Raw genomic sequence first — 12,054 nt, forward strand, 5'->3', positions numbered from 1 at the left:
TTTTTTTTTTTTTTTTTTTTTTTTTTAGGGTTGCTTCTCTATTTATTGACAATAATAATGTACATTTCACAGTCTGGTTCTGGGACATCCAAGGAGGGGCGCGGGAGAGGGGGGCCCCCCACCCCGAGTGGGTCCCCAGCCCCGTCCCCCGGTGTTCTGTTGTATCTCTGTGTAAGTGATGCTCGTGACATAGCTGTTTATGAAATAATTAAAGAGGTCAATGCGTACAGCAGATGTAGAAAGTCTGTCAGTTCCGCCTTCATCACATTTTTTTTGTGCCCAGAAGAATATAATAAAGCTCCTTTCTAATGTACTTGTGCTGGAGAACACTTGAATAAATGGACTGTTTTTGTGCAAAAAGAAAAACGGAAAAAGCACCGTAATAATGTCCTTTTGTCTTGCGTCTCCTTCCCCCACCCCCCCCACATGACTGTTCACAGCCTTCCCGGAGGGGTCAAGTGCCCAAGTGGGGAGGGACTGGCATTGGGTCCAGACAATGCAGTTTCTCCCTTGAAAGTATCACCTGCGTGAGCATTAAATAGGGGCTGTAGACTGGATGGAAAAAGGGACAGTTTTGTCAACTCGAGGCTCCAACATAAGTTACGGAGTGAGACGAGGTCGCTGAAGGAGCAAAATCTGTCCTGGGCTGAGGGGTAGGAGTTTTCAGGCTGCCGGGAGACGGGGGGCCTTGTGCCAGTGCGTGGGTCAGACGAGCGGAGGGCTTTTGGTTACGGGCACTGTTCCCCTCCCTAGGGGGTTTCTCGGAGGTAGCCAGTCTGGACAGTGCAGGGGACCCTGGAACAGACTGAGGCATTCGGCCTAAAAAAGAGAGAATCGAGAGATGTTTGCAAACACTGACAGGGCAAGGCTGAGGGGCTGCGATTGTTCTGGGTAGTTCCAAAAAGCAGGCAGAAGTGGGGCCAGTTTGCGGGAAGTCAGCCCATTTCAGCTCAGCTGAAGATAGATCCTTCTTGGCCCCTGGCCAGCAGTGCATGGGGCCTCCGGGAATGGCAGTGAAGAGGTACTGGGCAGCCGTTTGGGGATACTACTGGGCTTCCTTGAAACCCTGAGTCTGGGCTCCTCTCGCTGCCCAGCCCCTTCTCAGAACTGTCTTGCAAGCGGACAGTGCCTTATGGCTTGAAGAGTCCGTTCGTATGCAATGTCCCCTTCATCCTCACAATTCTTTGTCTATGAGTCACTCAGTGACTCCCAGTCTTCACCATCTAAAAACCAGAATCTGAACACACATAGGAACGGGATCTTCCTGCCACATCTCAGCTCTAAGACCCTGGCGTTCCGTGTGGTGTTTCTATCTCCCAAGTGCCAAGCAAGTCCCTGCCAACAGCTGCTTCCCTTAAGGGTGGATTATTCAAGGTTTCTTTCCTGCCTTAGACTTTGGGAGGGGTTTAGGACTGCACCACTTTGTTGGCTGCTTTGAAAGAAATCCTAAAGGGGAAATTTGAGAAAAAGGAGAAAATAAACTTTTCTCATGGGCACTTTTCTTTACAAAATTGTAAATGTACATTTAACTTTTGTCCTACTTTTTTCTCTATTTTTCAGTGTTGATGTAGAATGCTTTTTTTTTTTCCTCAAATGGCTGCATGGTATTTTCTTGTTGGATATCTGTTTCTATATATATGCATTTTATTTTAGCTATAAATAGAGCTGTAATAAATATCTTTATGTGTTGGGTTTTTTTTCCCCCCTATATTTTGTGTTTTTTCTCCTTAACTAGATTCCCAGAAGTGAGGTGTACTGGGACAAAGAGAGAAAGATTTTGGTTGGCTCCTGACACATTTACCTGATTTCCTCCAAGTGGTCAGCAGACCTGTAGTAGATCTTAAGCTCTGAGGCTCTCAGTCCAGGAAAAAAACAAACATAGTCCTTAGTTGGACCAACTCAGAAAAGTGTTAATCCCAGTGGGGAAGTGAGGGCTCAAACATCCCCCGCCGAAAAGCTAGAAATCTGTAGCAAGAAGCTGGAGGTAGAAACACTGGTCACTAAATTGTGCCCACGGGGAGGAAGGCTGTGGGGGATGGAATGCACCCTGAATCTTTGAGACTCGGGTTCCAAGGCTAAGGAGGAATGGGAGGATGTCATCAGTATGGAGTGCACCAGTGTCATCTGAGCTGGATGGAGATGGGCGGCATGGCCAGAGCATACAGGAAGGAGCTGCGGGGGTCGTTCCATTAGTAAAAACCATCTCGTGAAGTTCCTGCATTTAAATGAGGTACCATTTAATGGTGGAGGAGTAGGGAGAGAGAGGGCTCAGGGCTGGGCAGGAGTGAGGTGACAGGGCCCACAGCCCAACGGGACTGCCCAGGTGGGTCTTACCTGGGGCGGGGTGGAGACCGTGCACATCACCAGGCCCAGGCTCGCTGGTTCAGGAGAAACTTCCCCGGACTTGGCAAGATTGACGTGGTGAATGTGGGGTGGAATAGAGGGAGGGAGGGAGACAGGCTGTCTGGGAGGTGGCTGGTTGTGGGGGCCAAAGGCAGAGGCCAGAGGTGGCAGGCACGGGCAGTGGGGTGTTAGGTGGGGGGCTTCCCTGAAGGGAAGAGAGTATATGTTGAATATGGGGGCATAAGGAGGTCACACCTGAGGGGAACAGGGCTCCCCTGTGATGGGCTCCTGGCATCACCCCCAAAGCTCCCTTTCTCTTCGCTTCCAATACACTTTAAAAGAACAAGGCCCATTCACCTCAGTTGGCATATTTTGCTCCTCTCTGCAGGAATCCTAGGTGGGGTGCAGCTGGGTTGGGAGGAAAGGGCCTGGAGGTTTGGGGGTTATGAAGTTGCAAGTGCCCTAAACTGTCTCAGAAGGAAGACAACAGCATTTAGAATGCTGGGATCTGAATGCTGTGTGACCTTGGGTGGAGTTAGCTACCGGTCTTGAGCTCAGTCCTCTGGCTGGAAACCTGGGTCTTGTCTTTTTGTCTGTCAAGCTTGTGGCTCCTGGCAGGTGTGGGAGGCAGTTTCGGGGCCTGGGGAAGCAAGGAGCCCGGCCTGTGGAGACACGCTGCCACTCAGCCCTCGCTGAGCCCAGGGCTTCGGCCAAAGAGGATGTGTGTGGGTTAAGGGAGGGAACCTAAAGCCTCTCGGAAGCTTTCACTCGGAGGGAAACACAAGGCCCCCGCCTCTCGCTGCACGACCATCCCTGGCCTGGCCCCAACTTGGCTCACAAAACTGTGCCAGGAGCTGTGTAGATCACCTGGGTTCTGCCTGGCCCGGTGTGAGGACTTCTGTGATCTCCCTGTCCCTTCCTGCCCCAGCCCGTCCTGCTCCTGGTTCAGGGACCTCCCTCCACTAGGACCACCCTTGTCTGGCTCTGAATCCCACTCTGTCCTCCTGCTTGGCCATGGCTCCTAAGTCTGGCACCATTAATCTCTGTTTTTCCCTGAGCATTTCCTTAATGGCACCATCGATCTTAAACACACGTGCACACTGTCCCTTGACCTCCTCCAGATGCCCTATTTCTCTGCTCCACTTTACAGCAAAACTTGAAAGCACTCCTGAGATTTGAGGACTTTGCTTTTGTGCTCCCATTCTCGTCCACCTGCCCCAGCGGGGCCCACCCCCCCCACCCCATGTCCCTTCTCAGGAGCTGGGGCCCGGGGGGCCTCTCTCCTCCCTGAAACATCTTCTTCCCGGGGCTCCTGACATCATACCCCGTGTCTTCTTACCCCCTGGCTTCCTTGGCTCTTTCCTGTTCTCTACATGTTGGAGGGCTTGGGGATCGCTCGTCTGCTTTCACCCTGATGTCCCCCGAGGCCCAGGTTCTCCTGTCCAGCTGCCTGCTTGGCCTCTCCACTTGGGTGTGAAACGGGCACTTCAAACATGACCTGTCAAAAACAGAACTCTTGGGGCGTCTGGGTGGCTCCGTCGGTGAAGCATCTGACTCTTGATTTCGGCTCAGGTCATGATCCCAGGGTCATGAGATTGAGCCCTGTGTCGAGCTCTGCACAGGGAGTGGAGCCTGCTTCAGATTCTCTCTCCCTCTGTTCCTCCCCTGCTCTCCCTCTCTCTCTCAAAAACAAAACCAAACCAAAAAACCCCCCTAAAATCCCAGAACTCTTGGTCTCCTCCCAGCTTGCTCCCATACTTCTATGTCTTAGTAGCTGGCGCTTAGTTGGTGTCAAGGACCCTGGGGCTCATCCTCGATTCCCCTTTCTGTCACATCCCACTTCCAGCTCGCCAGCTTGCTCTGACACACTTACCTCTAAATATACCCTCATTTGGGCCATTTTTCACTATCTTACTTTTGCAGCTTTTCCCCAAGTCCTCATCATCTGTCCCTGACTGGTCTCTGTCCCCATCATACCACAACAGATTTCTTTGCTCTGTTCCTGTCCCTTCCAGGCCATCCAACACACAGAATAATCTTATTAAAAATCAAACCCTTTAGGGCGCCTGGGTGGCTCAGTTGGTTGGGCGACTGCCTTCGGCTCAGGTCATGATCCTGGAGTCCCGGGATCGGGTCCCGCATCGGGCTCCCTGCTCGGCGGGGAGTCTGCTTCTCCCTCTGACCCTCCTCCTTCTCATGCTCTCTGTCTCTCATTCTCTCTGTCTCAAATAAATAATAAATAAAATCTTAAAAAAAAAAATCAAACCCTTTAAAAACCCATCAGCTGTGTGCCCCTGCAACCAGGATAAACCCTTCTTGCCCTTCTTGCCCTGGCCTGCATAGCCCGACCTCCTCAGACGCTCCAGCCGCCGGCCTCCCTTCCCTGGAACACTCCAAGCTCTTTCCCGTCACAGAGCCTTTGCACGTGCTGTATCTGCCACCTGGAAATCTTGCTTGCCTTTCTCCTCAGCCTCTTTCCCCTCGTTCAGGTCTCAGCTCGGAGAAACCCTGGCTGACCACTGTTTCTCCAGTACTTCCGTGCCCACCCCTTTCAATTGTATGTATTCTCTTCGTAGCCCTCCCCCTCTGGACCTCTTACTCAGGATTTGGCCTACCTGTGTATGGAGGAAGCCAGGACATAGGGTAACCTCAGTAGATTTATTTTATAGCTCTTCTGTGTGCAGACATTCCTACTGGTACCGCTTCCCCAAGAGAGGCTACCCTGGGCTCAGATTAGGATCTCCTCTCCCCTAATTTTCTGTTTCAGCCTTTTACCTCCTTTGCAGTTCTTACCGTAATTAGTAATCATTTTGTTTACTCATTTACTGGGTCTCCCTCACTAAAATGGAAATGCAGGAGAGCGGGAACAGAATTTGTCTTGTCCTTTACTGTATCCCCAGAAGCACATTACGTGTTTGTGGAATGAATGGGGAACCACACCCAGCCCCACACCTGTGGGGATCTCCAGGAGCCTCCTGCTGGGCTGAGCAGGGTTTCAGGAATTGTTTTATAACGTCTGGGCCTTTGTTAGTTCCAGGTCGGCTGCATGAATGTTGGCCGTGCCCCCGGTGCTCTCAGGGCCAGGAGAAGGGAAGCAAAGTTCATTATTGAGTGTCTAGCAGATCCAGGAGTCCTGCCCCTCCCGCCACTGCCAACAGTGACCGAGCTTCCCATGGGTCCAGACTTGTGCCAAGTTCTTTACATGCATTAGCTCATTTAATTCCTGTGCAAAGACCTCGTGATTGTGCGCATTTTATGGAAGGGAAAATTGAGGCTCATCAAGGGTACACAACTTGCCAGGTGGAAGCTGGATGGGGGTGCGTCTGACATCTCAGCCCAGCAGGCTGCTTCCACTGTCCCGGCTCCCTCAGAGAGGGCGTCTGCCCAACGGGGGGCGGGGGGTGCCTGTGCTCTCCAGGCAGCCTCCACATCGAAGAGAATGAACCAAGGGTTTTTAAAGAAATCAATATGACTCCCCAGCCTAAAATCATGTGAATCGCACCTTTAAAATAATGAAAAAGGGATAAGTGAAAACTCATTCATTACCCCACCTCCCAGAGATAACCGCTTTTGGAATCTGTTCCTTCCCTTTGCATGAGACACATCTACAACTTTACTAATTTCAGACCACATTATTTGTCAATATACTGTTTTGAAATAATTATTACTAACATTTTTTTGAGAATTCACTGTGTGCCAGGTATTATTTTCCTGTGAGCATTTTCCCACATCACTGTTCTTTGAAAACATTATTTTCAATGGCTGCATGTTATTCTGTCTCATAGATGTAGCATAATTTATTTGATCCAGCTTTTCCTCCAGAGGGTGGGCCCCCCCCGACCCCGTGGGCCCTGTGCAGGCGCCTGGCGCCCTCATCTGCTACAGTGACCCTGCTTCCCCCGTGACCCAGATGCACCCTGCCTGTAAGGAGGGGTCTAACGGGATCCTTTGTTCAGCCTGGTGTCCGTATGTGATCATTTGCTAGCATAAATGTTTGAGATGTAATTTCTGGTAGAAGGACTCAGGACCCGTATGAGTAAATTGGTCCCAGAGAGATTGTGTGTTCCCGTCAGTGGCAAGGGAGGACCCCCGAGCCCCCCGCTCCACTTTTTGGCAGGTGGAACAGCGAATGGAGAAAGGGCAGGGGCGTTAGGGGCTCACCTTTACCACGCAGTTCTCAGCGGCCATGTGTGGGGGTGGGCACGGGGGTCGTCGGTGGTGGTCAGTGGCAGGAGTGTAATGGCTGGGGGTCCTGCACAGTTAGGTTGCAGCCTCCCAACCTAGGAAGGTTATTTTGCTGCTCTGAGCCTCAGTTTCCTCACTTAAGGAAATGGGGGCAATAATGGGGTTATTGTGGGAATTACAGTGATACTCGTGTAAATGGTCAGCACCAACGGCTGGGCTGGCCTACACGGAAGCACAATAAATGCTGTGTATACGTGTGTGTGTGTGTGTGTGTGTGTGTGTGTGTGGTAGGTCCAGGAAAGGGCACAGGTTTGGGATGTGCACAGGGTCCCCCTGGCCCGCAGCCTTCTCCTTTGCTGCCCTGAGGCTGTGAAGTCCCACTGTTTACTGTGCAATTTTTTCCATATTAGTCCTCCACACCTGGGCTTCTAGGTGAACTGAGTCAGAGGAGGGGCCGTGGGAATGTCTGGATTTGCAGCCCCAGGGGACTCTGCTGTGGTGGGAGTCCTTCTTGGAGGTGGAGAGGAAGTGTGTGTGTTGTGGGGGATAAGGGGTGCAGCTCTCCCTGTCCTAGCTTGCCATGGAGGGGAGTTGGGGGGACAAGGGCAAAAAGTGGGTCCTGCTGGCAGGTGTTCACCCCTTTGGAGTTTGGGTGCCGTGTCCAGAGGTCTGTGGAGGGAGCAGGTCTCCTGGTCTGGGCCAGGATCACCCTTTACCTCCTGAATCCGATGTGTGGCCAGTGGGAGGGGGCTGCTATAGCTGAACAGGCTGCTGGCTCCATTCCCTGCAGCTCTGTGGAGCCAGGGACCCCCAGAGGCCTGGAGAAAGTTTAGTCGGGCTCTCCACGCCTGGTGGGGTGGTCCCTGTTGAGTATGGCATATGGAAAAAGCACTGGACCCGGGGCCCAAGAATGTCCCCTCTTGGTTCTTACTGTACACTTTGTGGGCAGGGTACTGGACCTCTCTAAGCTGCAGTTCATTCACCTACAAAATTCGCTAACTTTCCGCTTTAACCAGGTCAACAGGGCATGACTGTGGGAAGCCACATGAGGCGACGGCTATTGAAACCCCTGGTCAACCTGCACTAGAGTGCAAGGTCAGAGACATAGGAACCCCCCACCCGCCGGTCCAGGTTTTATCCAATTACTCAAGTCACACTTGTCTGCTGAATTAAAAAAAAATTAGAAATTACAGAAAGGCACAAAGTAAAAAAAATATCACACACTGGTTACCTGGGTGCGTATTTTTGTCAACACGATTGAACTGTACTCTTAAAATAGGTAAAGCTTATTGTATGTACATTATGCCTCAATAAAGTCTTTATTTTTAAAACATTTATTTTTAAAATTCCCACCATCGTTGGCATTTTAGTATATTTGCTTCTAAATTTTTACTTAGACATAACATATATTCTGTCATATGTATGTGCATATAAATGTGTGCGTTTCTCTATATAAATATTATGTACACAAAGGCTAAACAACTCTCAGACTCTAAATGTATGTGTGTGTGTGTGTATATATATATTTATTTGTTTTTTAAATAAAAATGGACGAGGACATGTGTGCTGTTTGTGAGGGGAGGCTTGCTGGAGCTGAGGCCGCTGGCTGGCCCCGTCTACCTTGGGGCGGCCTCACCCCGCCTTCATAAGGGAACCGGGCTGTGCTCACGGGCCCCCATCCACACCGCGTGCTGTCTGACCCCAAGGCGCTCAGGGTGGGGAGCCAGCCCGCCTGGCGAGAGTAACACTCCCTGCACTCAGCAAGGCCTCTCTCGGGCCCTCGGAGCCCCGGGGCAGAGGAGGTGCAAGGCCTGAGGAGGAGGCTGGGGAAGGAGGTAACACTGGTCGAGCGAAGTCGAAGTGAGAATGTCTAGAAACTCGGGGATGGCGTAGGTAGAGAGGAAGTCCCACTTGGAGGGGGAGGGCTGGGAGTGGTATGGGCTTGGCCACAAGAGGTGTGGGAGGGAACACAGGCTCCTGCTTGGCTGATAGAAGGGGGCTCAGCAGAGCTTGGATTGGAGTAGGAGTAGGTGTGGAGGGTGGAGGGATGGGAGGCAAGGATGCTTGGATTGATGTGGGGTTTACCAGAGAGACAGGGTCCCAAGAACTGCCATAGGGATTTCTGTATGGCTGGAGCCCATACAGGGAAGATCTGATATGATAGGTGCTCTGAGCCTCGGAGTCGGCCGGTGTAGAACATACTATCTACGTCCGAAGGGCAGAGTGGACAGATGAAACAGGTGCTAGGGGTGGACTTTACGGGGCCGGCTGTCTTCTCACCATGAGAGAAACTTCCTGGTCAGTTCAGCCTCCATCCCTCGAGCCCCCGGAGCAAGTTTTCATGGTGACATATTACAGAACCACATGCTTAACAAAAAGGAAACGGTCCCGCTCAGAGTTAGGAAGGACGTGGGACTGGTCGCAAAATTGAACAGACGTCAGGACCTGGCCTGGAGAGGCTTTGCCGCCTCTCTCCTTGATTTCTGTCTTTCGTGTTCTTTCCACTTCTCTCTTTTGTTTGGCTCTGCCTGGTTTCCTTCTGTAAACAGACCGATTCCAGATGGGGGAATGACAGCCACGGACATCTCGTAGCTCACAGCCTCGGTGGAATTCTGCCGATCGCCTTTTAGCTCACTCCTTACACGGACAGTGTCTGTGTCCAAGGAAGCTGGGTACTCTGATTGGCCAAGCCAGAGTGATATGGTTGAAGGGGATGGGGTAGAATCTGCTTCCAGAAGGAAACGGGGTTGACAGGGGCTGGCCAACCAAAAGCCGTCACACACGGTTTTCAGGATAAAATTAACAACGAGGAAGGCAGAGGGTCTACATGGAAGAGCACAGTCTATTCAGGATGATGGAAACACAACAGAGGTCCGTAGAACATACTAGTGGCTGGCTATCCTCAGCCCACTATGAGACTGCTTGGCTCTTGGAAAAATTAGAGTACAGAACTGTTACCCCTACTCTCAACCGATTGACTCACATTGCAAGGCCATAGCAGTTGGGGGAATCAAGCCTAGAAATATGGGTCTTAATTATGGTAACAATACAGTGTGGCAAAGCAGAAAAAGCACGCAGACCAGAGAAGGAATACTTGCTCTTTACTAGCTGCGTGATAATCAATGTCTTCAAAGACTCAAGTTTCCTCACCTGTAAAATGGGAACAATGAATGGCCTCCTTCCCAGGGTTGTTGTGAGGATGAAGACATGCACCTCAGGTGTTCGAGAGAGCATGTACACAAGCGCTCAATAAATGAGATCCAACATTATGGTACTAGTCTTTGACCCACTGCAGCTACCAGTGAAATGATTGGAATCCCAACCCTAGCTCCCTCCCTCTATTCTGGGGGGATCCTTACTTCCCAGAACCCCAGATGCCTTCCTTGGGCAGAAGTAAAGCATCCCAGCCCTGGAAGGCGGGTGGAACCTCCTCGGATGGAGGAAGATGCCTTGAGTAGCTGCCTTGGGCTGGGCCCACCCTGCCTTCCTTGTGAACTTGCCCTGAGGCAGCTGGTTTGGCTGCAAGGTCCAGAAGCCCACCTCAGCTTACTTACATCAGGGGGACCTGGAAGAAGCAACCAGGCATTTGGGCACCCAGCTGCAGGAAGCAGAGCAGGTGTCCCAGCAAGGAAGGACACCAGGCAGCCACTCTCTCTGGGGCCCTGTGCTCTCTGCCTGCTGCCTTCTTGCTTCTCTGTTCCCTTTCCTGGCCTCCGGCCGCTCACTTAAGCGTGCCTCTCAAGGCCCCTCTAAAGGGCCTGTGGCCCCACATTTCCAACCTCCCAATCCAGGCACCAGTCCTGGCTGACTCAGTCTCTCCCTCCGCACCAGGTTTCTGGGACAGGATCTGGTTGCCCAGCTTGGAAGGGGGGTCACCCCAGGCCAGTGAGCTCTGACCGGGGAGTGGCTCATGCGGGGCTGAAGCCCTTCTTTCCCCCGGGAAGGGGACGGCCGGCTCTCTAAGGCAGATCAGTGGCCGGGAGATGCCGTCCGTCCCTGGAGGAACTACCGGCCGTGTCCATGCTGAGCCCCGAGGCTGCCTTGTGTTCTCTACAAATGACACCAAGAAGTATTTGGTGACCTGTGAACACCATGTAAAATTCCAGTTCAGGGTTGTATTCGTTTCCCGGGGCTGCCGTAAGAAAGCACCACAAACCGAGTGGCTTAAGATGGCAATTTCTTGCCCCAGAGTTCTGGAGGCTTGGAAGTCCCAGACCAAGGCATCGGCTGTGCCATGCTCCCCCTGACGCCTCGAGGGAGGATCCTTCCCGCTTCTGGTGTCCCCCCGCATTCCTTGGCTTGTGGCAGCCTAGCTTCTGTCTGCTCCGTCCCCACATGGCTGCTTCCCTCTGTGTCTGTGTCTTCATGCGGCATTCTCTGTGTGCCTGTGTCCAAATGCCCCACTTCTCAGAAGGACGACAGTCGTGCTGGCTTAGGGGACACCCCGAGGACCTCGTCTTGACTTGATGACGTCTGCGAAGACCTTATTTCCAAATCAGCTCCCATGCACAGGGACTGGAGGTGAGCACTTCAAACGATCTTTCTGGGGGAACACAATTCCATCCACAGCAAGTAACTGTAAGTAAAATGTAATGTAAAACCCTCGTAAGTAAAGCCTCCATGCTAGCTGGGACAGAGACGGTAGACAAAGCTTGAACTATTTCCCATTTGGCCTTTACAGGAAATGTCTGCAGTCCCCTGCCCTAGGGGAGCGGGGTGGGGTTCACAGGAGGAGAAGGTGAGGGGCGTCCTGGGACCAGTGGCCGGTCAGGGAGGCCTCCAGGGAATTGTGACCCCGGAGCGCTCACCAGCAAGACCTCTCATGAGCTAGAGTTAAAATACAAAGTGTCTTGAGTGGAAACCCGTTCAGAAACAGGCCTGCAGTTTTTTCTTCCCCGCGGGGAGGGCAGTGTGGGAACCAGAACTTTCTGTCTGTGTGCACCCCCTGCCCCGCCCCCAGCTTCGGGGATCCCACTGGAGGGACAGTGTCTGCCTGTCTGGGTGGGTGAGTTGATTGTGCTCAGGGCCTGGATGAGGGTGCCTGTGGTCGGCAAAAAACCACCTCACAGTAGCCTTTTATTTATTTATGTTTTAAAAGATTTTATTTATTTATTTGACAGAGAGAGAGACACAGCGAGAGAGGGAACACAAGCAGGGCGAGTGGGAGAGGGAGAAGCAGGCTCCCCACTGAGCAGAGAGCCCGACGCGGGGCTCGATCGCAGGACCCTGGGATCATGACCTGAGCCGAAGGCAGACGCTTAACGACTGAGCCACCCAGGTGCCCCCATAGTAGCCTTTTAGGTAGACAGGGCAGAGGAACGATCCCCATCTGACTGCTGGAAACTGCAGCTCCAGGCATGTTCCTTGAGTCACCAAAGGTCACGCAGCTAGGTGAGGTCTGGTGGGACGGGCACCTCGGCCTTGTGCCACCCCTGGCGGGCCTCCCTCCGCTCTCTACCTGCCTTATCCTGCCCAACCTTTCCTCCTCTGTTCCTGGATCACGTAACATGGCCTCATTAAAGGGCG

The sequence above is a fragment of the Leptonychotes weddellii genome, chromosome 10 (assembly GCF_054177405.1).
Source record: "Leptonychotes weddellii isolate Sample4059 chromosome 10, ASM5417740v2, whole genome shotgun sequence".
Classification (NCBI taxonomy): Eukaryota; Metazoa; Chordata; class Mammalia; order Carnivora; family Phocidae; genus Leptonychotes; species Leptonychotes weddellii.